This window comes from Bos javanicus, chromosome 17, assembly GCF_032452875.1.
Source record: "Bos javanicus breed banteng chromosome 17, ARS-OSU_banteng_1.0, whole genome shotgun sequence".
In the NCBI taxonomy this organism is placed as follows: domain Eukaryota; kingdom Metazoa; phylum Chordata; class Mammalia; order Artiodactyla; family Bovidae; genus Bos; species Bos javanicus.
Genome location: NC_083884.1, coordinates 30,165,655 through 30,190,229, shown reverse-complemented (window position 1 = coordinate 30,190,229; position 24,575 = coordinate 30,165,655). Strand labels below are relative to the sequence as shown.

The 24,575-nt window shown below is 38.4% G+C and overlaps 1 protein-coding gene across 8 annotated transcripts in view; it reads left to right on the top strand.

Moving 5' to 3' along the window:
* Positions 1-24,575, top strand: part of LARP1B (La ribonucleoprotein 1B) — a 140,584-nt gene that overhangs the window by 57,961 nt on the left and 58,048 nt on the right. The window lies entirely within an intron of this gene.

The window sequence follows — 24,575 nt, the reverse complement described above, 5'->3', positions numbered from 1 at the left end:
ATAGAAAGAGAAGCAATGAGGAGCTAAAGTCAAAAGGCAGAATAGGGAAGGAGAGGCAGTGAGGAAGAAAAGTAAAAAGAGTCTTCAGTCTTGCAAAACATCTCCTGGAAGGGTCAGCCTTTGGAAGGGACGTGTTAATCTCTTCTTTTTGTTGTAGCTATTCACGGGTGGGCAGGCGAGACTATCTCTCTATGAGCTGAACAAAGGCTTTTTAGTTTAACAACCAGGCAGTGGGGCAGGGTCCTCTGAGGCAGGCCATTTTATGTATGATTGTAGTAACAAAAGAAACAAAAAGCAAGTCAAAGAAGCAGGATTGGTTTTTCCCTGCAACAAAAGGAGATAAGGAGTCAAAGTTTTGTGTGTGTGTATTTGTGTATGAATATATTTTTAAAGATTGGAAAGCACTGGAACATTTTATATGGTTATGGGAATGGTCCAGTGGAATGGGAGAGTTGAGGATATAAAAGGAAATAGAAAATGGAGCTAAATTCTTCAGGTTGTGAAACTGGATAAGATTCAGAGCATATGGATCAGAATTCATCAGCCTTGGCCCTGTTGACATTTGGAACAAGGTAATTCTTTCATGGGAGCTATCCTGTGCAACAAAGAATGGTTAGCATCATCCCTGGCCTTTACCCACTAGATACCAGAAGTACCCCACCCCCATGACAATTTTAAAAAATATACCTTGAAGAGAGTTATGTGCACAGAATCATCTCTAGTTGAGAGTAATTGATATAGAAGTATTGGTCTTTTAAAGAAAGGCTTTGGGTTCTTTACCTGGAGGGAAGAAATAGAACATGAGCGTGTAGATGGGTTTGTAGATTAGTTGGTAATAAAAGTAATTTTCTTCTCATGATTTTACCCTTCTCGATGAAATGAGTCAGGGTTATGTGGTTGGTCAAAGGGTCGAGAGTGACAAAGTTAAAAAGTCATTTTTGTAGAACGGGAAATAAAGGTTCTTGGAAAAATCAAAGATTTCTGATGAGCAGTGGGAGGGCTACAGACTATTTTTGTTGCAGAAATTTTACTAGAGAGGCTTTAGACCAAAGAGACCAGACAGGAAAATGGAGGACAGTACCAAGATACTTTTTGATTTATTTCTAAAAATGGTAGATAAGATCCTGTCTCGATCTTACTTGGTCATGAGCATTTAAAGCTGTTAACTTCTTGAAACTTTCTGACTTTCCCATTACACCATATTTTCTTGCCTTTCCTTCTACTTCTGTAGCCATTCTTTTTTCAGTCAGATTTACAATTATCTTCCATCTGTTCCTTAATTTTCAGCAATTTCTAGGTTTATTACTTAAGCCCTCTATATTCTTACTGTTAACTGCTCTCCCTAAGCACTCTTTCTACTCAGGACTCTATTACCACTGTTTTTTTAAATCCCAATGCTTTTATATCTAAATTAGATTTTGACCCTGAATTTCAGATACAATGGGTCTAGCTGTTCCTGGGACATTTTCATAATATTTATCGTATAGTTCTTTAAAAAACAACATGCCCCAAACCAAGTTTCTCCATTCAGAACCTGCTTCTTTGTTCCTTTTCCTCCTCCAACTTAACAGAAGTCCCCAGTTGATTTATGATTCCCATCTTGGTGATTGGGTCTGCGGTCCCTGCATATTGATTGATACCTGCATGGGTATATCCCTCTTGCCTCACATTAGTCAGTAGTCTTGTTGATATTACTCTTACGTCATGAATTCTTCCATATCTCCATATTTCCGGCTTCGTGTCACTGCTCTTTTCTCTGTACACTGAAGTACTTGGAGTTGAAATTTCCCAAAGATACCCTTCTCATCTTTAAGCTTTTGCATGTGTTTCTCCAAACCCTTGAAATGCTTTTGCCTCCATCATCTTTGCTACATAAACTCCTAGTCGTGTTTCAGACTTCGTTAGACAAAAAAATAAGGGTATGCTCATTTTACAAATTGAAAATGAGATCCCAGAGAAAAGAAACTGAGCTTAGAAATGGGCATATACTCAGAGGGCATGTAGTAAATCAGATGAACTCAGTTTTGAAATTCACATCCTCATCAACATGAGACTGTAGAGAAACCCTAAGATTCATCCAAGTTAGGAAGTAAAATAGGAGACAGGGGTACATCTTAAATGTACCACTCAACTGAGGAGTAAAGAGAAGAAGCTATAAGAAAAATTGCTTGTTTTTGTCTTGATTCTGAATGGAGGCAGGTAGGAAGTAACCACCTGATGGTCAGACATTTTAGATTTGCAGCTCAAATACATAACGTAGTTCTGTCTGAAAAACTAGAGCTAAGAACTAAAAAGCCTCCTGATGAAAGTGAAAAAAAGAGAGTGAAAAAGTTGGCTTAAAGCTCAACATTCAGAAAATGAAGATCATGGCATCTGGTCCCATCACTTCATGGGAAATAGATGGGGAAACAGTGTCAGACTTTATTTTTGGGGCTCTAAAATCACTGCAGATGATGACTGCAGCCATGAAATTAAAAGACGCTTACTCCTTGGAAGAAAAGTTATGACCAACCTAGATAGCATATTGAAAAGCAGAGACATTACTTTGCCAACAAAGGTCCATCTAGTCAAGGCTATGGTTTTTCTAGTGGTCATGTATGGATGTGAGAGTTGGACTGTGAAGAGGGCTGAGCACCAAAGAATTGATGCTTTTGAACTGTGGTGTTAGAGAAGACACTTGAGAGTCCCTTGGACTGCAAGGAGATCAGCCCTGGGATTTCTTTGGAAGGAATGATGCTAAAGCTGAAACTTCAGTACTTTGGCCACCTCCTGTGAAGAGTTGACTCATTGAAAAAGACTCTGATGTTGGGAGGGATTGGGGGCAGGAGGAGAAGGGGACGCCAGAGGATGAGATGGCTGGATGGTATCACCGACTCGATGGATGTGAGTTTGAATGAACTCTGGGAGTTGATGATGGACAGGGAGGCCTGGCATGCTGCAATTCATGGGGTCGCAAAGAGTCGGACACGACTGAGCGACTGAACTGAGAATATAAAGTAGTTCTAGATTGTTAATCATCACAGGTGTCTGGCATAAGCATGCCTATATCCTCTCTGGAGGAACTTATTTCAGAGGTTGGCAAACTCTTCTGTACTGGGCTGGGTAGTAAGTATTTTCTGCCTTTCAAGCTACTTAGGATTTCGGTTCTCTGTATCCTGTACTTTGCTTCATGGTTTTTTGTTTTGTTTTTAAACGTAGCCATTTATTGTAAAAACTGTTTTTAGCTAGAGGGCTCTACATAAAACAGACTACAGGCCAAATTTGGCCCATTGATGTAGAATGACTTCATTCTAATATTATTGGAATGTAATATTCCTCCAAATATTCCCATAAGGATTCTTTAGAGAAATAAGTGATCAGAGGAAAAAAATGACTAAGTAGGCAAGGAAATAAGTTACCAAGTGTATTATTGTAGCCAAAATGATAGCAGAAAGAGACCCATAGGTCCTTTGAATGCTGCAATTATCAAAGCACAGAATAACAGTCACAGAATATAAATGTTTACATGGTTTAATTAACGAATGATGAGGTTCAAAATATGTGAAAGGGAAAATTAACAGTTCAGATTTGAAAAAAATAAAGGAACAAAGCTCCTATAAGAAGTGAAAGTTTATTTGAAGTTAAGAATTCAATGGTTGGATTTAATAGCAGGTGAGACAAAGTTGATGAGACACTGAGGATTTGTAAATTAAGAGAGGTCAGTAGAAATTACCCAGGATAAAGCACAGAGTGAAAGGGAAGGTATGAAAGAGGTTCAGGAAATGGAGTTAGAATGTACAGATCTAATTAGAGTTCCAGAAAATGCAGGGAAAGAATGGGCAGAAGCAATACATGAAGAGAGATCAGTACAATTCAGTCTCTCAGTCGTGACCGACTCTTGGCGACCCCATGAACTGCTGCATGCCAGGCCTCCCTGTCCATCATCAACTCCCGGAGTCCACCCAAACCCATGTCCATCGAGTCGGTGATGCCATCCAACCATCTCATCCTCTGTCGTCCCCTTTTCCTCCTGCCCTCAGTCTTTCCCAACATCAGGGTCTTTTCAAATGAGTCAGCTCTTCGCATCAGGAGGCCTAAGTATTGGAGTTTCAGCTTCAACATCAGTCCTTCCAATGAACACCCAGGGCTGATCTCCTTCAGAATGGACTGGTTATATCTCCTTGCAGTCCAAGGGACTCTCAAGAGTCTTATCCAACACCACAGTTCAAAAGCATCAATTCTTCGGCGCTCAGCTTTCTTTATAGTCCAATTCTCACATCCATATATGACCACTGGAAAAACTATAGCATTGTCGAGATGGACCTTTGTTGGCAAAGTAATGTCTCTGCTTTTTAATATGCTGTGTAGGTTGGTCATAACTTTCCTTCCAAGGAGTAAGCATCTTTTAATTTCATGGCTGCAGTTGCCATCTGCAGTGATTCTGGAGCCCAGAAAAATAAAGTCAGCCACTGTTTCCACTCCCCATCTATTTGCCACGAAGTGATGGAATCGGATGCCATGATCTTAGTTTTCTAAATATTGAGCTTTAAGCCAACTTTTTCCCTCTCCTCTTTCACTTTCATCAAGAGGCTCTTTAGTTCTTCTTCGCTTTCTGCCATAAGGGTTATAGGGCTAAGAAATTTCTACAAATCATGAAATACAAATTTAATAAGTCGAGCTTTGCAGGAATGTGAGGCTTATTTTAGGAAATGTTAGGAAACCAATTGGCCACATTTAGAGATCAGAAGAGAAAAATATAAACAATGCATAGAGCAATAGCATTTGATAAGCTAATATTTATGATTTAGAAAAATGAAATTGTAAAATACATATAAATTTCTGTAATGTGAATAAAAATATCTGCCAAGGAACCTGAATTTAACATCATACATAATGTTAAAAATTTGAAAGCATTTATTTAAAGAATAAGATGAAATTAATAGTTATTTTGAAAACCTTGAAAATTAAAAAAATGAATTATTAGAATTAGACTGTAGATATTTGTTGCTGGATACAAAAATCAGTATCTAAAAATCTTTTTGTGTTTCTTCCAGCAAAATTAAATTTTAAAATGAAACTTAAAAAAATGCTAGTATTTTATAATAGGGTTAAGAAATATGAAGGAAGAAATATGAAGGAGGGCTTCCCTGGTGGCTCAGTGGTAAAGAATTCCTCTGCCAGTGTAGGAGACTTAGGTTTAATCCCTAATCCAGGAAGATCCCACATGCTAGAACAGCTAAGCCCATGTGCCACAAATGTTGAACCTGTGCTTTAATGCCCTGGAGCTACAACTACTGAGCACCTACAACTACTGAACTCTCATGCTGCAACTGCTGAAGTCTTGTGCCCTAGAGCCTGTGCTGTGCAACAAGATAAACCACCACAAAGAGAAGGGCACCAAAACTAGAGAGTAGCCCCCACTCGCTGCAACTAGAGAAAAGCCTACACAGCAACAAAGACCCAGCACAGCCAAAAATAGATAATGAAAGAAATATGAAGGAACTAGGACTTGGTCATAACAAAAACTGTACAAGATCCTTGGGAGAACATTATAAACTTTATTAAAAAGTTATTAAATGATCTAAATAGAGATGCTATCTTTATGGACTGCAAGAGTTACTATTGTAAAGACAGTTACTACTGTAAAGACAGTCCTCAACATCTTGACCTGTAAATTTTTTGCAATCCCTAATGTTTTTCCCCTCTCTCCCTCTCTGTTGGAGGAGCTGATTCCAAAATTTATATAGAACTGCAAAAAGCTTATAGTAGCAAAGACACTTTCAAAGAAAAAGCACAGGGTTGTCTTGCTCTACCAGATATCAAGGGCTTTTTTTTTCACAAAATAAATGATAAAAAATATTTTTAAATAATTAAAACAATGAAGTATAGGTTATGCATATGTAAATAATCTGAGAGAACAGGGAACCAAGAATTTGCTCATATATAGAAACACGATGTATGTCACAGGTGGCTGTATTGTAGAACAAGGAGGAAAGAATGCACTAAATAATGATTCTGAATCAAAAATATACTCTTATGGGGAAAAAAAGAAATTTGACGTATGCCTCAAACTGTATTTGCCTCAACTTTAAGTGGAGGAGAAACCTAAATGTGAAAGACAAAACAATAAAACTTTTCTGAGAAAGATATTTCAATGATGGGAGTACAGGGAAGGCTTTTTCCCATAAATATATAAACCTAAAGTTGTTGATCAGAGAAGGCAATGGCACCCCACTCCAGTACTCTTGCCTGGAAGATCCCTTGGACGGAGGAGCCTGGTAGGCTGCAGTCCATGGGGTCGCAAAGAGTCGGACACGACTGAGCGACTTCACTTTCACTTTTCACTTTCATGCATTGGAGAAGGAAATGGCAACCCACTCCAGTGTTCTTGCCTGGAGAATCCCAGGGACAGGGGAGCCTGGTGGGAGGCCGTCTATGGGGTCGCACAGAGTTGGACACGACTGAAGCGACTTAGCAGCAACAGCAAAGTTGTTGATGCACTTTATATCATTAAAAATAAGTATATTTATTAAAGTATACCATATGCTTAAAGCTCAACATTCAGACAACAAAGATCATGGCATCCGGTCACATCACTTCATGGGAACTAGATGGGGAAACAGTGTCAGACTTTATTTTTTGGGCTCCAAAATCACTGCAGATGGTGACTGCAGCCATGAAATTAAAAGACGCTTATTCCTTGGAAGGAAAGTTATGACCAACCTAGATAGCATATTCAAAAGCAGAGACATTACTTTGCCAACAAAGGTCCGTCTAGTCAAGGTTTTTCCAGTGGTCATGTATGGACTGTGAAGAAGGCTGAGCACAGAATTGATGGTTTTGAACTGTGGTGTTGGAGAAGACTCTTGAGAGTCCCTTGGACTGCAAGGAGATCCAACCAGTCCATTCTGAAGGAGATCAGCCCCGGGATTTCTTTGGAAGGAATGATGCTAAAGCTGAAACTCCAGTACTTTGGCCACTCATGCAAAGAGTTGACTCATTGGAAAAGACTCTGATGCTGGGAGGGATTGGGGGCAGGAGGAGAAGGGGACGACAGAGGATGAGATGTCTGGATGGCATCACTGACTCGATGGACGTGAGTCTGAGTGAACTCTGGGAATTGGTGATGAACAGGGAGGCCTGGCGTGCTGTGATTCATGGGGTTGCAAAGAGTCGGACACGACTGAGCGACTGAACTGAACTGATACCATATGGGAAGTAAAAATAATTTACAAGTTGAGAGTATATATTTTGGAATATATACAGCCAAAAATAATTATTTAGAATGTATAGAGAATTCTTATGACTCAATAGGCAAAGACAGAGAGCCCTATTAAAAAATGCTTAGATAGGGTTTTACAAAAGAGAAAATCCCAGTGACTGAAAGAAGAATTTTAAAAATGTTTAACCTCATTATTAATTAGAAAGTTGTAAATTAAAACCACAATGAGAATTGTTTCATACTCACAATATTGTTTTATGTGCTCATTGTTTTCCTTTTTGTATCACTGATTTCTACTCTTAATATTTACTTTGGAGATAATTTGCTCTTTTTCTTCTAGCTTCCTAAGGTAGAAACATACTGTTCACTAGTTAACCTTTCTTCTTTTTCCTTTACAGACATTTAAAGCTATAAATTTCTCTCTAAGCACTGCTTTAACTGCATCTGACAAATTTTGATCTGTTGTGTTTTTATTATTCAGTCTGAAATATTTTATAATTTCCCTTGTGATTTCTTCTTTGACTCATAGATTCCTTAGAAGTATGTTTTAAAGATTTCTAAGTGTCAGGTGAGTGTAATCTCCTCAGTTCTGTCTCGTCACAACAAAGATTTGAATCGATGGACGTTAAAGCCCTCGGTGCATCACAGCTTTTGGACAGACTGTGTTATAGCTCTCGAGTCTCCAACAGACCATGTTATAGGTCTTAGACAGATCAGTGTTACAGCTCCGTGTTATAGCTCAGTTTTATTTAGAAAATAGCAGGAAAATACATGCTCGAGGTGTGAGGGAATTCTGACCCAAAGAGAAGAGAGAGCCCCAGCCCTTTGGCTCCTCTTTTCATGTTTTTTCCTCCTCCCTGGACCTGCCCTATGTAAATTGGGCTAGCCAGGAGTGCTGTTTGTTTACCTGAGGTCCTCACTCCGGTCCTCGGACCTTCCTTTGTTATATTTTTGCAGGCTTTTCCCTTCCTTGTCTTTTAGCCACCACTATTTTGGACTCCTGTTTCCTATTCTAACTACCTAACACTAAGTATCTGGGGGATTAAATTATTTTTTTTAATGTGGTAAAATACCAATAACCAGCTTACCAAAATACAATACCAATTGTATTTTTAAAGATACAATTCAGTGTTGGGGATTTTTGAGACACCTTTCATTTATTGACTTTTAATTTAATTCCTTTAAAATCAGAGAATCTTTTGTTAGATTTCAGTCTTTTAAAATTTATTGAGACTTATTTTATGGCCCAGCATATGGTTTATCTTGGTGGAAATTTATGTATACTTGGAAATAATTTATAATATGCAGGTTTTAGGTGTAATCTATAAATATCAACTAGGCCAGGTTGTTATCTGATAGGGCTGTTCAAATCTTATATATCCTGTAGATGTTTTGTTTTTTTCTTGTATAAATTACTGAGAGGAGGGATATTAAAATCGTTAGTTATGCTTAACATTTATTTCTTCCTTTAGAGCTGTCAGTTTTTGCTACATAAATTTTGTAATTCTATTATGAAATACATATATGCATATGATGCAGGGAGCTTCCCTGTTGACTCAGAGGGTAAAGAATCTGCCTGTAATGCAGGAGACCCAGGTTTGATCCCTGGGTTGGGAAGATCCCCTAGAGAAGGAAATGGCAACTCACTCCAGTATTCTTGCCTGGAGAATTCCAGGGACAGAAGAGTCTGGTGGGCTGCAGTCCATGGGGTTGCAGAGAGTTGGACACAACTGAGCAACCAACAGTTTCACATTCATGTATATGATGTATGTATGTACATCTGTTATGAGATGCAATATGCATATATTGTTATATATTATTGATGAATTGATTAATCATTTTGAAATATGCCTCTTAATTTCTTGTAATACTGTATCTTGAAGCTGATGTTGAAGCCAAAGTTACCAGCTTCCTTTCATCTTTTCACTTTCAACCTATTAGTGCCTTTATTTTATGCCACACCAGGTGGCTTGCAGGATCTTAGTTCCCCAACCAAGGATCAAACCTGGGCCCTGGCAGTGAAAGTGCTGAGTCCTAGCCCCTGGATCACCAGTGAATTCCTTGATTAGTGCCTTTATTTTAAAGGAGGATTTCTTGTAGACATCATAATTGGGTCTTATTAGTTTTAATATTTTTATTTCCTTTTAACTTCTTTTGTGACCTCTTTGAGCTGATCAAACATTTTGTAATATTACATTTTATTTTCTCTTGGCTTCTTAGTTATGCTTCTTTAAATATTATTTTTTAGTGATTACTCTAGTGCTAATAATATGCCTCCTTAACTTAGCTTCCCTGATGGCTTAGACAGTAAAGCGTCTGCCTGCAATGCGGGAGACCCGGGTTTGATCACTGGATTGGGAAGATCCCCTGGAAAGAAATAGCAACCCATTCCAGTACTCTTTCCTGGAAAATTCCATGGACAGAGGAGCATGGTAGGCTACAGTCCATGGGGTCGCAAAGAGTCGGACACGACTGAGAGTCTTTACGTTCTTTCTTTAACTTTTCAAGATCTATTTAAAGACATTATTATATCACTTCACACTTTTCACTTCTCATCTGACATTTAGTACTTCTTGGCTTATAAATATAGTTTGTAATTACAAAAATATAATTCTACTGCCTTTGTGCTAGTGTTGTCATATCCTTTTACATGTGTTCTAAATCCCATTTTCAAGTATTATACTTTTGCTTTAAACTAACAGTTGTCTTTTAAGGAAATTGTGGAAAGAAAATCATAGTCTTTTATATTTACTCTTTCTGTTTCCTTTTATTTTTCAAGTTTCTATATGATTTTCTACTTGAAGAATATTTTTTAGCATTTCTTGTAGTGTAGATCTGATAATAATACATCTCAGCTTTCATTTACTGATAATGTATTTGATTCTAATTTTTTTAATGTCTTCATTAGATATAGAATCTGGATTGACAGTCTTTTGGCATTTTAAAGATGATATTCCATTGTCTTCTGTACTATACAGTTTCTAATGAGAAGTCAAGTATTATTTGTATTGTTGTTCTAGTATATTTCTTAATCTGTCCTCCCCTCATCCTCTGTCCCTGGCTACTTTCAAGATTTCTCGCGTACTACCGATTTTTCAGCAGTTTTGCTGTGATGTGTTTCAGAGTGATTTTCTTTGAATTTATCCAATTATAGGACAACTGAAATTCATGGACTAATAATTTGATGCTTTTCTTCAAAACTGGGGAAATTTCAGCTGTTGTTTCTTTGTACTTTTAATCTTAACTACTTTTATTGGAATTTTTATTACATGTATGTTACACCATTCAGTAGTTTCACAGACTCCTGAAGTTTTGTCTGTTTTCTTACATATATTTCGTCTGTTTTATAGATTAAATTGTTCTACAAATCTGTCTTCATTTTAATTAATGCCATCTTTGTTCTTTTCTTAAGCACACCCAAGGACAAAGTTTTCGGTTATGTAATTTATATTTTTGTTGTCAGTTCACTTCAGTCGCTCAGTTGTGTCCAACTCTTTGTGACCCCAAGGACTACAGCAGGCCAGGCCTCTCTATCCATCGCCAAATCCCGGAGTCTACTCAAACTCATGTCCATTGAGTTGGTGATGCCATCCAACCATCTCATCCTCTGTCATCCCCTTCTCCTCTAGCCTTCAATCTTTCCCAGTATCAGGGTCTTTTCCATTGAGTTAGTTCTTCGCATCAGGTGGCCAGAGTTTTGGAGTTTCAGCTTTAGCATCAGTCCTTCCAATGAATATTCAGGACTGATTTCCTTTAGGGATGGACTGGTTGGATCTCCTTGCAATCCAAGGGACTCTCAAGAGTCTTCTCCAACACTACAGTTCAAAAGCATCAGTTCTTCGGCACTCAGCTTTCTTTATAGGCCAACTCTCACTTCCATACATGACTACTGGAAAAACCATGACTTTTACTAGATGGACCTTTGTTGGCAAAGTAATGTCTCTGCTTTTTAATATGCTGTGTAGGTTGGTCATAACTTTTCTTCCAAGGAGTAAGCATCTTTTAATTTCATGGCTGCAGTCACCATCTGCAGTGATTTTGGAGCCCCCCAAATAAAGTCTCTCACTGTTTCCATTGTTTCTCCATCTATATGCCATGAAGTAATGGGACCAGATACCATGATCTTCGTTTTCTGAATGTTGAGCTTTACGCCAACTTTTTCCCTCTCCTCTTTCATTTTCATCAAGAGGCTCTTTAGTCCTCTTCACTTTCTGCCATAAGGGTGGTGTCATCTGCATATCTGAGGTTATTGATATTTCTCCCGGCAATCTTGATTCCAGCTTGTGCTTCACTCAACCCAGTGTTTCTCATGATGTACTCTGCATATAAGTTAAATAAGCAGGGTGACAATATACAGCCTTGATGTACTCCTTTCCTGATTTGGAACCAGTCTGTTGTTCATGTCCAGATCTAACTGTTGCTTCCTGACATGCATACAGATTTCTCAGGAGGCAGGTCAGGTGGTCTGGTATTCCCATCTCTTTAAGAATGTTCCACAGTTTGTTGTGATTCGCACAGTCAAAGGCTTTGGCGTAGTCGGTAAAGCAGAAATACTGTTTTTCTGGAACTCTCTTGCTTTTTTGATGATCCAACGGATGTTGGCAATTTGATCTCTGGTTCCTCTGCCTTTTCTAAATGCAACTTAACATCAGAAATTTCATGGCTCACGTACTGTTGAAGCCTGGCTTGGAGAATTTTTAGCATTACTTTACTAGCATATGAGATGAGTGCAATTGTGCGGTAGTTTGAACATTCTTTGGCATTGCCTTTCTTTGGGATTGGAATGAAAACTGACCTTTTTCAGTCCTGTGGCCACTGCTGAGTTTTCCAAATTTGCTGGCATATTGAGTGCAGCACTTTCACAGTATCATCTTTTAGGATTTGAAATAGCTCAACTGGAATTCCATCACTTCCACTAGCTTTGTTCCTAGTGATGCTTTCCAAGGCCCACTTGACTTCGCATTCCAGGATGTCTGGCTCTAGGTGAGTGATCACACCATCGTGATCATCTGGGTCATGAATATCTTTTTTGTATAGTTCTTCTGTGTATTCTTGCCACTTCTTCTTAATATCTTCTGCTTCTGTTAGGTCCATACCATTTCTGTCCTTTATTGTGCCCATCTTTGCATGAAATGTTACCTTTGTATCTCTAATTTTCTTGAAGAGCTCTTTAATCTTTCCCATTCTGTTGTTTTCCTCTATTTCTTTGCACTGATCACTGAGACGGGCTTTCTTATCTTTCCTTGCTATTCTTTGGAACTCTGCATTCAGGTGGGTATATCTTTCCTTTTCTCCTTTGCCTTTTCCCTTCTCTTCTATTTGCAGCTATTTGTAAGGCTTCCTCAGACAAACATTTTGCCTTTTTGCATTTCTTTTCCTTGGGGATGGTCTTGATCCCTGTCTCCTGTACAGTGTCATGAACCTCCATCTATAGCTCTTCAGGTACTCGCTCTAACAGATTTAATCACTTGAACCTTTGTCGCTTCCACTGCATAATCATAAGGGATTTGATTTAGGTCATACCTGAACGGCCTAGTGGTTTTCCCCACTTTCTTCAATTTAAGTTTGAATTTGGCAATAAGGAGTTCATGGTCTGTGCCACAGTCAGCTCCCAGTCTTGTTTTTGCTGACTGTATAGAGCTTCTCCATCTTTGGTTGCAAAGAATATAATCCATCTGATTTAGGTATTGACCATCTGGTGATGTCCATGTGTAGAGTCTTCTCTTGTATTGTTGGAAGAGGGTATTTGCTATGACCAGTGTGTTCTATTAGCCTTTGCCCTGCTTCATTTTTGTTGTAGTCTTACTTTTTTAGGTGCAGTTCCCTATCTCATCATTCATTAAGATCATCTTTTCCTTTAGTGCCTCAAAGATAACTCTATAATAGTTATTTTTAAGTCCCTATTGTAAAATCCAACACTTGAAATATCTGGAAGACAATTTCTATTGACTTATTTTCTTGACTGTGTGTTACAATTCCCTGTTTTTGTTTTTTACATTTTAAATATTAAATGAGAAATGTCTTTTTACTAGACATTATAGATATTATCTGCTTATACTGTAGAGATTATAGATTGTCATCTTCCTCTGAGGATTGTTGATTTTTTTTCTTATTGGTTGCCCAACTTAAAATGTTGTTGGCTTGATTTTACTCTTTGTTGGGTCAGATCTTTGAAAAACCTCTAACTTTATAGAATTTAACCTCTAAACTCTGTGCCCCCTTAAAATCTTGTCAAGTATTGGGTTACACCTCTGCTAGAGAATCTAGAGTAAGTCTTACTGTAGGGTGTGGGCCTTACTCTATAGCATGGCCTAATTTTAAAGTGTATCTCAACTGGATCCCTTGCGTGTTGATGAGTGGTTAACAAGGGGTCTCCATTCTCAATTGGGTCTATACGTCATCATCTTCCAACACTATTGACCTTTAATATATGTCTTTAGCTTAGTTTCACTGCAGGCATTTTTGGATATGTCTTAGGGAGTCTTATATCAGTTTTCAGTTATTTTCATTGGGAGAAATAGGCTTGTATCAGCTCCTCTATCATATAAAGAAGTAGAAGATCATAACTCTTACATCATAAAGTTAGTCTGACAGAATTCAGTCTTTGTAAAGAATAGTGCAGTAGGAACTCAGATACTACAGTTAGTGCTAGATTAAATTGTTACAACCATCTTTTTTTTCCCCCCTTTGGCCTGGTTTTGAGCTTTATCTAAATGTTACCATACAGTATACTTTTTTTTTTTTAACTTTTTATTGGAGTATAGTTAATTAACAGTATTGTGATAGTTTCAGGTGGACAGCAGAAGGACTCTGCCATACATATGCATGTATCCTTTCTTCCCCAAGTTCTCCTCTCACGAAAACTGCCAGATAGCATTGAGCACAGTTCCTTGTGCTATGCAGTAGGTCCTTGTTGGTTATCCATATAGCAGTGTGTAGATGCCCATCCCAAACTCCCTAACTATACCTTCCCCTGTCCTTCACCCCAGCAACTCTAAGTTTATTCCCTAAGTCTGTGGAACACATTCTTCCTGACTTCAGTTTATGTCTTGTTTCTCATTCAATCATCCATTCATTTGTTCATTCATTACAGATACCTGAGTACCTGTGAGGTGTCAAGTATACTGGTAGGCACTTGTATACAGTGTTGAGTTAAATAAAAAGTCCCTGCTGTCGTGGCATTTACAGGCCCAAGGTCCTTTATGTTTCCCCTGTTTGTTGAACTTGGACTAGGAACCTCTTTTGTATGTTCAGTTTAAGGTGTGGACTAGTCAGCCCTACAACTGACTCATATCTTGCCTTTTCCTGGGACTCTGCTTGATTTCCTTTTCAGGTTTCTGTGGCAGAGAAATGTTTTTACAACTGTTATGGTTTTTACAACCATAACAGTGGTTGAAAAGTTGTCCCCTTATAACTTCTGTCAAACTTTTCATCCCTTGATGCAGGCAAGAGCTTAGTCTTGGTTTTTAGGCAGTATTGGGAAATGTACAAAATCAAAATAGAATAGGTAGTCCAGCTAGCAAAGGTAGCCAGTTGACTTGAAGCAGGAAAATGGAGAAAAGAGAGGTGAGGACAGAAAGTAGCCACTGGTGCTGGAAATGGGTGAACTATCTCAAGAAAATGTTAAAACCTTGCGATTATTGCTAAGGACAATGTTGATGAAAATCTTGTGTTTTAAAAAAGTGGATTGAAGAATGACCAAGAACACTAAAATAATTTATGTCAATAAATGAAAAACAAATCAGTTTCTAAAGTATCTCCTTCAAAGATAATGTTAAAGCTAGCTATTACAATGAAACATATAGTTTATAAAATTCTACATGTAAAATTCTGACCTATTCCTTCTTTGATGGAATTGCAGTCATGTGTAACACAGATGTACTTTTTAATATCTTGATAAAAGATAATTTATGAAAAATACAGTTTGTAATTTTTAAATGACTTTCTTGAGTAAAGAAAAGTTGCTCAACCTTTTGATTGATTGGTCTAAGAAGACATAACTGTGTCTTCTCTAATGCAGTGAAGTCAAAAATTATTTGGGAATTGGTTCTAGAGTCCTTTTTAAGTTGAAAATTGAGTATGGCCAAAATACTCTTAAAATTCCCTTTAACCAGTTGTAAAGTATGTATGTGGTTTTAAGCACAACCTCATATCATAATATGCATATGTAAAGTTATTATGTGTATGATAATGTAGCAGGATCATATTTATAAAATACTCAAGTGTTTCCCTGTCGGAAGCACTGGAGCAAATTTATGAAGATTCTAACTTGGTGGCTCTTTCTGTTCATGGTCATCTTTTTCCTAAGAGCTGATTTTTCGATTTAGTTAGTGTTTCTCTATGGTTCTCAACTTTTTTTAAAAAAACATGGTGATGGTGCTCAGTGAGACTATACTTGTTTGGATGGACACTTTACCTTTTAATCCTTGTTTTGGCTGCACTGCATGGCTTGTAATATTTTCCCAGCCAAGGATCCAACCAGGGCTCCCAGCAGTGGAAGTGCAGAATCCTAACCACTGTACCACCAGGGGATTCCCTGAACACTTTATCTTTTCATGGTCAAGACATTATTAAAATGTATATATCATTTTGTTGTGTTTTTCTTTATGTGAGATAACATTTTAGGGCTTTAAGTTCTCCAGTGCGTGCATATGTTCTTTGAGTAGAATGGTTGTTGCATTAAAAAACAATAATTTGAAAAAAGTTTCTGTTGTTGAACAAGTAAAATCAAATTTCTGTAAGTTAAATATCAATATTGTTTTAATGTACTGAAGTTAAAGATTGTTTGGGTAGATGGGATGGGAGCAGATTGTGAAGTGTCTTAAAAGCTATGTAGAAATTTAGAATAAGGAGCGGTTGCACTTCTTATAAAGAAAAGTAGTATGATCAAAATATGGTTTAATAAAGTTTTAATCTCACAGAGGCATTAGTTTAGGTCAGAGTAGGGGAGGCCAGAGGATGAGTTACAATTCCTTAATTGTAATCCAGAGATGAAATGAAGTGCTGAACCAAAGGGGTACCATTTTTTTTTTCAACAAATATTCATTAATAGCCAGTTATGTTCCAGGCTTTGTGAGAATTGAAGATTAAGATATTATTTCCAAGATCTTTTGGTACAGAAAGATTTACTAACCAGGATATAACACAATGATGCTAATGATTGATAAAATGTACTACATTTAGCTTTTTGTCTCTTACAAAAGACACCATAAGAGAGTGAAAAGGCATGGTTCAGAGTAGGGGAAAAACCATTTAAAACATCTTTTAAAGAACTCTTAAAAGTCAGTGAGGACAACTGTATAGGAAAATGAGCAGTAGAATTAAATAGTCCTACCACAAAAAAAAAAGCTATCCAAATAACTTGTAAAAAGATTTTCATCGTTATTAGTCATCAGAGAAATACAAATTAAAACCACAGTCAGATAACATATCTACCAGAGTGGCTAAATATTTAAATTTTTAAGTTTCGGGGGATAATTATAGATTCATAAGAAGTTGGAAAAATAGTTCAGAGAGGTCCACTGTACGCTTCATCTAGATAACCGTGAAAGGTTATCATCTTAGATAATTAAATCTAATATATTAGATAAACCATAATTAAAGCACAATATTAAAACCAAGAAATTGATGTACATTATCACAATAATAATATGTATGTATAGTTCTGTGTCATTTTATCACATGTTGATTCACATAACTACCCTCAAAGTCAAGGCACTGAATTGTTTTTTCAGCATAAAGATCTCCCTTGTGTTCAAAAAAAAAAAATGATCTACCTTCTGCTGTTAAACTTACACCCATCTGCTCCCTTCTGCTATTCCTAATCCTTGGTAGCCACTAATCTGTTCTCTCTCTCTGCAATGTTGTCATTTTGAGAATGTTACATAAATGAAATCGTATAGCATGTTACCCTTTGAGACTGACATTTTTTTCAGTCATAATGCCCTTGAGGTCCATTCAGAATGTTTATATTCATAGTTTCATCCTTTTCAAAAGGACTAAATTTTTAAAAACTGACAATCCCAAGTGTTGATGAGAATGTAGAGCAATATGAACTTACATATTGCTAGTTGGAATATAAATAGGCACAACCACTATGAAAGTGTATTTGCCAATTTCTACTAAAGTTGAAGTGCACCACCTAATTCAGCAATTCCACTCCTAGTAAATACTTAATAAAAATATATGTCATGTCTGCGGTCATAAATCACAGGAATATTTTTTGGGGGGGTCTAGCTCCTAAAGTAAAGGGAATAAAAGCAAAAATAAACAAATGGAACCTTATTAAACTTAAACAATTTTTGCACAGCAAAGGAAATCTTCAACAAAAGTGAATGACAACCTACCAATAGAGAGAGATAATATGCAAATTATATGACCAGTAAAGGGTTAATACCCAACATGTATAAATAGCTCATACAACTCAATTAAAAAAAAAAAAAAAGACTAAAAAATGGGTCAAAGAACTGAATAGACATTTTTCCTGAGGACAGGTGGCCAACAGGCACATGAAAAGATGCTCAGCATGATTAATCATCAGGGAAATGCAAATCAAAACCACAATGGGATATCACCTCACATCTGTCAAAATGACTCTCATCCAAAAGAACACAAATAACAAATGTTGGTGAGGGTATGGAGAAAAGGGAACCCTCCATGCTGTTGGTTGGAATGTGGATTGGTGCAGCCACTGTGCGAAGCAGTATGGAGGTTTCTCAAAAATCTAAAAGTAGAACCACCATGTTACCTGACAATTCCAGTCCTGGGTGTATATCTGAGAAAAAAACAAAAACAATTAATTTAACAAGATACACACACCCCAATGTTCATGCAGCAATATTTATAAGTGCCAAAATATAGAAGCATCCAAAATGTGCATCAACAGATGAGTGCTTAAAGATGTGATGTATGTGTTTATATGTGTTTATGTGCACACACAGAACAATGGAATACTATTCAGCCACAAAAAGAACAAAATTTTACCATTTGCGGCACTGTGGATGGGCTTAGAGAGCATTATGCTAAATGAAGTAAGTCAGAGGAAGTATCATCTCATTTATATGTGGAATCTAAAAAACAGCAAACTAGAGAATATAACAAAAAAGAAACATTCTCATGGATATAAGAACAAACTAGTGGTTACCAGCATGAGAGGAAAGGAGGGATGGGCAATATAGAGGTGGGTTAGTAAGAAGTACCAACTATTTTTTTTTTTTTTTTTTTGCAAATAAGAAAGTTTATTGAGAGTGCTAAGAATTGCATTTTGGGAGGCAACCATTTGAATGGCAACTCACATGTGCTCCAGGTGGGGCAATAGACAATAGTGGGGGATTTTAAAGGCAACAGAGACATTCTAGAGAAGAAACAAAGGTTATCATTACAGAACTATGATTGGTGCTGGCAGGCATTGAGTCACTTGCTGGCAGCAGATTGGTTGCTAAGCTGTGCTCTCTAAGGAGAAAAGAAGAAAGTTCTAGGTGGTCTCAGGATGTCTGGGTTCGAAGGTTATGTTGGGTTTAGCAGTTGATGTGTGTAAGTTCCACTTCCTTAATGCCTCCCAGCTCCATCTTGGATCCCTTTGACATAAGCGACTCCATTTTTTTTAAGCCACTGATACTTAAGAGATTTGTGTTACAACACCTAGCCCACTGAACTAACCCATCATTTATGGAGCCCCTCACACTTCTACTTTTTTCAGCCTTGGAAGACTCCCCCTCCTCCTTCAGTTCCTGCCTCCAGAACATGCAGAATCACAAATTCAGCCTTCCCCAGACCCTGCCTTTTTAAGCAGCCCATCAGTGTGACTGCCAATTAGGACCTGAAAAGGAAGAAAGTATCCTTGGACCTAGCTATGCCCACTAATCTTCATCCCAATTTGGTTTCAAAGACTACATCCCTGGGGCTTCTTGCAGTGAAGGAAAAGGAGTTTGAAGACAGAACAAGTCTGAGACTGCTTCTCATAGGGGATTCACATTCAGATCAGAGAATCTTGGAGGCTGCGGTGGTTGCAATTTAGGGAGAGTCCCTTGGACTGCAAGGAGATCAGCCATGGGATTTCTTTGGAAGGAATGATGCTAAAGCTGAAACTCCAGTACTTTGGCCACCTCATGTGAAGAGTTGACTCATTGGAAAAGACTCTGATGCTGGGAGGAATTGGGGGCAGGAGGAGAAGGGGACAACAGAGGATGAGATGGCTGGATGGCATCACTGACTCGATGGACGTGAGTCTGAGTGAATTCCGGGAGTTGGTGATGGACAGGGAGGCCTGGTATGCTGCGATTCATGGGGTCGCAAAAGTTGGACATGACTGAGCCACTGAACTGAACTGAACTGAACTGAAATTAGCTTCATCCATAAAAGATCAGGGCAAAAGCTGGGGGCCCTGACTTTAGAACTTGTTGCAGAGAGGCGAGTCATGACAGCATTTATATTCCACAATAACGCTGGGATTAAAGAGCTTCATGGGAATACATAGTTGGCTACAACCCTGGTGTCCGTAGGAAAGCGTGCCATTTTCGTAGATCCTCCTCAGAAAGCACTGCTGGCTGCCTTGAGTCTGGCAGGTGCTTCCCCCAGTCTCGCAGACCCCGCTGGCGTTGACTCTGTTACACTGGAAACATTCTAAAGCTTGCGGGAGTCCGAGCAGTGAGGACAGGACCACCAGCAGCAGTAGCAGAAGGCACTTAGCCATCTCTGGATCTGGCTCAAGCCCCAAAGACTTACAGAAGGCAGGACCGAACCACAGCATGAGAAGTACAAACTATTGAATATAGGATAAGCTACCTTATCCTTGGTAGCTTGTACATATCCTTAGTATGTTGTACATATCAAAGGACTATAACCAATGTTTTATAATAATTATAAATGGAATATAACCTCTAAAAATTGTGCACTACTGTGTTGTACCCCTACACATAGAATTGTTCTTGTTGTTGTTTAGTTGCTCAGTTGTGTCCGACTCTCTGTAACCCCACGGACTTTAGCCCACCAGGCCCCTTTGTCCATGGGATTCTCCATGCAAGTATATTGGAGTGGGTTGCCATTTCCTACTCCAGGGGATCTTCCCGACCCAGGAATGTAACTGGCGTATCCTGGAAGTCTCTTGCATTGCAGGCAGATTTTTTACTATTGAGCACCCGGGGATAGCCTGTATAATATAGAATCAGATCAGATCAGTCAGTCAGTCGTGTCTGACTCTTTGCGACCCCATGAATGGCAGCACACCAGGCCTCCCTGTCCATCACCAACTCCCGGAGTTCACTCAGACTCAAGTCCATTGAGTCAGTGATGCCATCCAGCCATCTCATCCTCTGGCGTCCCCTTCTTCTCCTGCCCCCAATCCCTCCCAGCATCAGAGTCTTTTCCAGTGAGTCAACTCTTCACATGAGGTGGCCAAAGTACTGGAGTTTCAGCTTTAGCATCATTCCTTCCAAAGAAATCCCGGGACTGATCTCCTTCAGAATGGACTGGTTGGATCTCCTTGCAGTCCAAGGGACTCTCAAGAGTCTTCTCCAACACAGTTCCAAAGCATCAATTCTTCGGTGCTCAGCCTTCTTCACAGTCCAACTCTCACATCCATACATGACCACAGGAAAAACCATAGCCTTGACTAGATGAACCTTTGTTGGCAAAGTAATATCTCTGCTTTTGAATATGCTATCTAGGTTGGTCATAACTTTCCTTCCAAGGAGTAAGCGTCTTTTAATTTCATGGCTGCAGTCACCATCTGCAGTGATTTTGGAGCCCAAAAAAATAAAGTCTGACACTGTTTCCACTGTTTGCCCATCTATTTCCCATGAAGTGATGGGACCGGATATATATATATAAAATATTATATATCAATTATTATTGTTCAGTCACCCAGTTGTGCCTGACTCCTTGCAACGCCATGGACTGTAGCATGCCAGACCTCCCTATCCTGCACCATCTTCCAAAGTTTGCCCAAGTTCATGTCCATTGCATCATTGATGCCATCCAGCCATCTCATCCTCTGATGCCCTCTTCTCTTTCTGGCCTCAATCATTCCCAGCATCAGGGACTTTTCCAATGAGTCAGTCGTTCGCATCAGGTGACCAAAATACTGGAGTTTCAGCTTTAGCATCAGTCCTTCTAATGAGTATTTGGGGTAGATTTCCCTTAAGATTGACTCATTTGATCTCCTTGCAGCCCAGGGGACTCTCAGGAGTCTTCTCCAGCACCACAGTTCGAAGGCATCTGTTCTTTGGTGCTCTGCCTTCTTTATGGTCCAGCTTTTACAATCACAAAATAAATGTCAATTATACTTCAGTTTAAAAGAAAAAGAGAAAGGGACTAACCTGGTGGTCCAGTGGTTAAGACTCCACACTTCTGCTGCAGGAGGCATGGATTCAATCCCTGATCTGGGAACTAAGATCCCACATGCCATGTTATGCAGCCAAAAAGAAGAGAGAGAGAAAAGAAAGAAACCTATATTTTAAGAGTCCCAGATATAGAAAACAAACTTATGGTTACCAGGGGATAGGGCAGGGGGAGAGAGAAATTGGGAGATTGGGACTGACATATATAGACTACTATAAATAAAAAGATAACTAATAATAACCTGCTGTATAGCATAGGAAACTCTACTCAATACTCTATAATGACCTAAATGGGAAAAGAATCGTAAAAAAGTGAATACATGTATAACTGATTCACTTACTGTACACCTGAAAGTAATACAACATTGTAAATCAACTGTATGCCTATAACAATTTTTTAAAAAGAGGGAAAAAATATGTCTGTTGACCAAAGTAAGTGTTCTGTAAAAACAGTTATGGTAACATTTTTTATAATGACTACTGTCTGAAAAGGACCTGAATGCTCATCAACAGTAGAATGGATTTTTTAAAAATCATGGTTTGATCATTGCAGGGATGGACAAGCTTTTTCTGTAAAGAGCTATGTAGTAAATATTTTAGGCTTGGTATGTCATACATTGACTATGGCAACTACTCAACCCTGCAGTTGTAGCACTGGAGCCAGCCATATGCAGTATATAAACAAATAGGTACTTAACAAAAACAAACTTGGCTTTTCGGGGCTGTAGTTTGCTGATCTCTGGTGTAGAGTCACAGACTATAAATGAATCTCGTAAAGATATTTTTGTGTAAAAGAAACCATATGTTGTGATTACTTTTTTATAAATTTGAAAGACAGGCAAATGAATCTATAGAATTAAAGTCAGAGTGTTGGCTATCTTTAGGAAGAAAGAGGGTAGTAATAGGAAGGTGCATGAAGGTACTTCTAGGGTGCTTAGTTATATCTTTACCCAAATGGTGGTCCCACAGGTTCATTCACTTTTGACCCTTCATTGAGATATAAACTTATGATTTATGTCCTCAGTAATGTGTATATATATCCAACCAGTCCATTCTAAGGGAGATCAGTCCTGTGTGTTCTTTGGAAGGAATGATGCTAAAGCTGAAACTCCAGTACTTTGGCCACCTCATACGAAGAGTTGACTCATTGGAAAAGACTCTGATGCTGGGAGGGATTGGGGGCAGGAGGAGAAGGGGACGCCAGAGGATGAGATGGCTGGATGGCATCACTGACTCGATGGACGTGAGTCTGAGTGAACTCCAGGAGTTGGTGATGGACAGGGAGGCCTGGCGTGCTGCGATTCATGGGGTGGCAAAGAGTCGGACATGACTGAGCGACTGAACTGAACTGATATATATAAATTTGGGTGTGTTATACCTTAGTTAATTTTAAAAATTAAAAACAAAACAGAAACATATAATTTGTGTTCGTATCAGAACTGTGTTTATTCATTTTTGGCATGTGAGAAGCATACAATAAATGTTCACTCAAGTGAGTTGCTAATAGCAAGCTCTGTAGCAAGATAAGGGCCAGTGAAGAATAATAACTCTGAATTAGCTTGAAGAGTTTATTGAAGACATTTGGGAAAGTAATTTTGGTATGGGGGAAGTAATCATTTAAGACATTTTCATGGAAAAAAGATAGATCCTATTTTGAAAGGCTAACTGGATCTCCTAAATGGTGTGAACTGGCAAGTAGCTACTCATATTTGAATACAGAAAGAAAAGGTTGTTAGCTATTAAGAGCAAGATGTCACAACTATTTTGTAATGAAGTTTAATTTGATTCATCAGACAAATTATTTTGTCTTTTACCTGTGTCCATTCTTTTTAGATGTTACGCTGTAAAAGGTTATGGACATAATAGCACTGAGTGATGTAGACATGATATAGGGTTTATTGGGGGAAAATAACCAGACGTAATACAACATAAGCAGCCCCTCAAACTCTTCCTCCCTCCCCCCATGGCTTTGGCCAGGCTTGGATAGTCTTCATGCACTATGGCCGAATGACCTTCCAGTAGAAAATGGCCTTTACCTTTGTAATGTTTTGCATATTTGTAGTCTAGGGCAAGGAAAATCTAAGTAATTATGTAACGGAAATTAGAAGGTGGCCTAGGGACATGGATGGGCCCATTCTTCCTTACAGCTAACAACTTAGACCTACTCAGCATCCTTGCTCCTAAGTTTATAAAAGGGGCTTGGAAATGAACCTTCAGATCCATCTAGATTTATCTTCCATCATATGTTTCCCCTATTAGAAAATGAGGTAGAAACTTCTTGGACTAGTATTAAAAGTCTACTGCTGCTGCTGTGGCTGAGTCGCTTAAGTCGTGTCTGACTCTGTGCGACCCCATAGATGGCAGCCTATCAGGCTCCCCCATCCCTGGGTTTCTCCAGGCAAGAATACTGGAGTGGGTTGCCATTTCCTTCTCCAATGCATGAAAGTAAAAAGTGAAAGTGAAGTCACTCAGTCGTGTCGGACTCTTAGCGACCCCATGGACTGCAGCCTACCAGGCTCCTCCGTTCATGGATTTTCCAGGCAAGAGTACTGGAGTGGGGTGCCATTGCCTTCTCCTAGCTTTCTCCAACTTCCTTATCAAGGCTTTTTGCCACTAGTTCTAAATAAATTCTCTCATTTATTTGAGTATCTTCTAATAAATGACTTTATTCCAAGCTTCTCATTTGTGCTCATAGTACCTAATTTAGGATTATTTTCCCTTTCTCTAAATTCTCATTTAAGGAGCTTCTTTTGTCTCATCTCCTTTGTGATGCCTCCCTTATGATCTCAATTCTTATACCAAATATTACAGTTTTCATATACTGTCTAATATTATTTTTATTTGTACATTTCTTTCTCTCCATCTAACTGGTAAATTCATTAAGGATAGGAAATGTGTATTAGATTACTTTGTAACCTCTATAATACCTTAATGGTCTTGTGTCTCAATGCTCGATAAGAAATTAATGATAAGAATGTATATTCTTATAATATGTTTTAATTATAAAATGTTCCTAACATTTTAGGGTTCTTGATGCC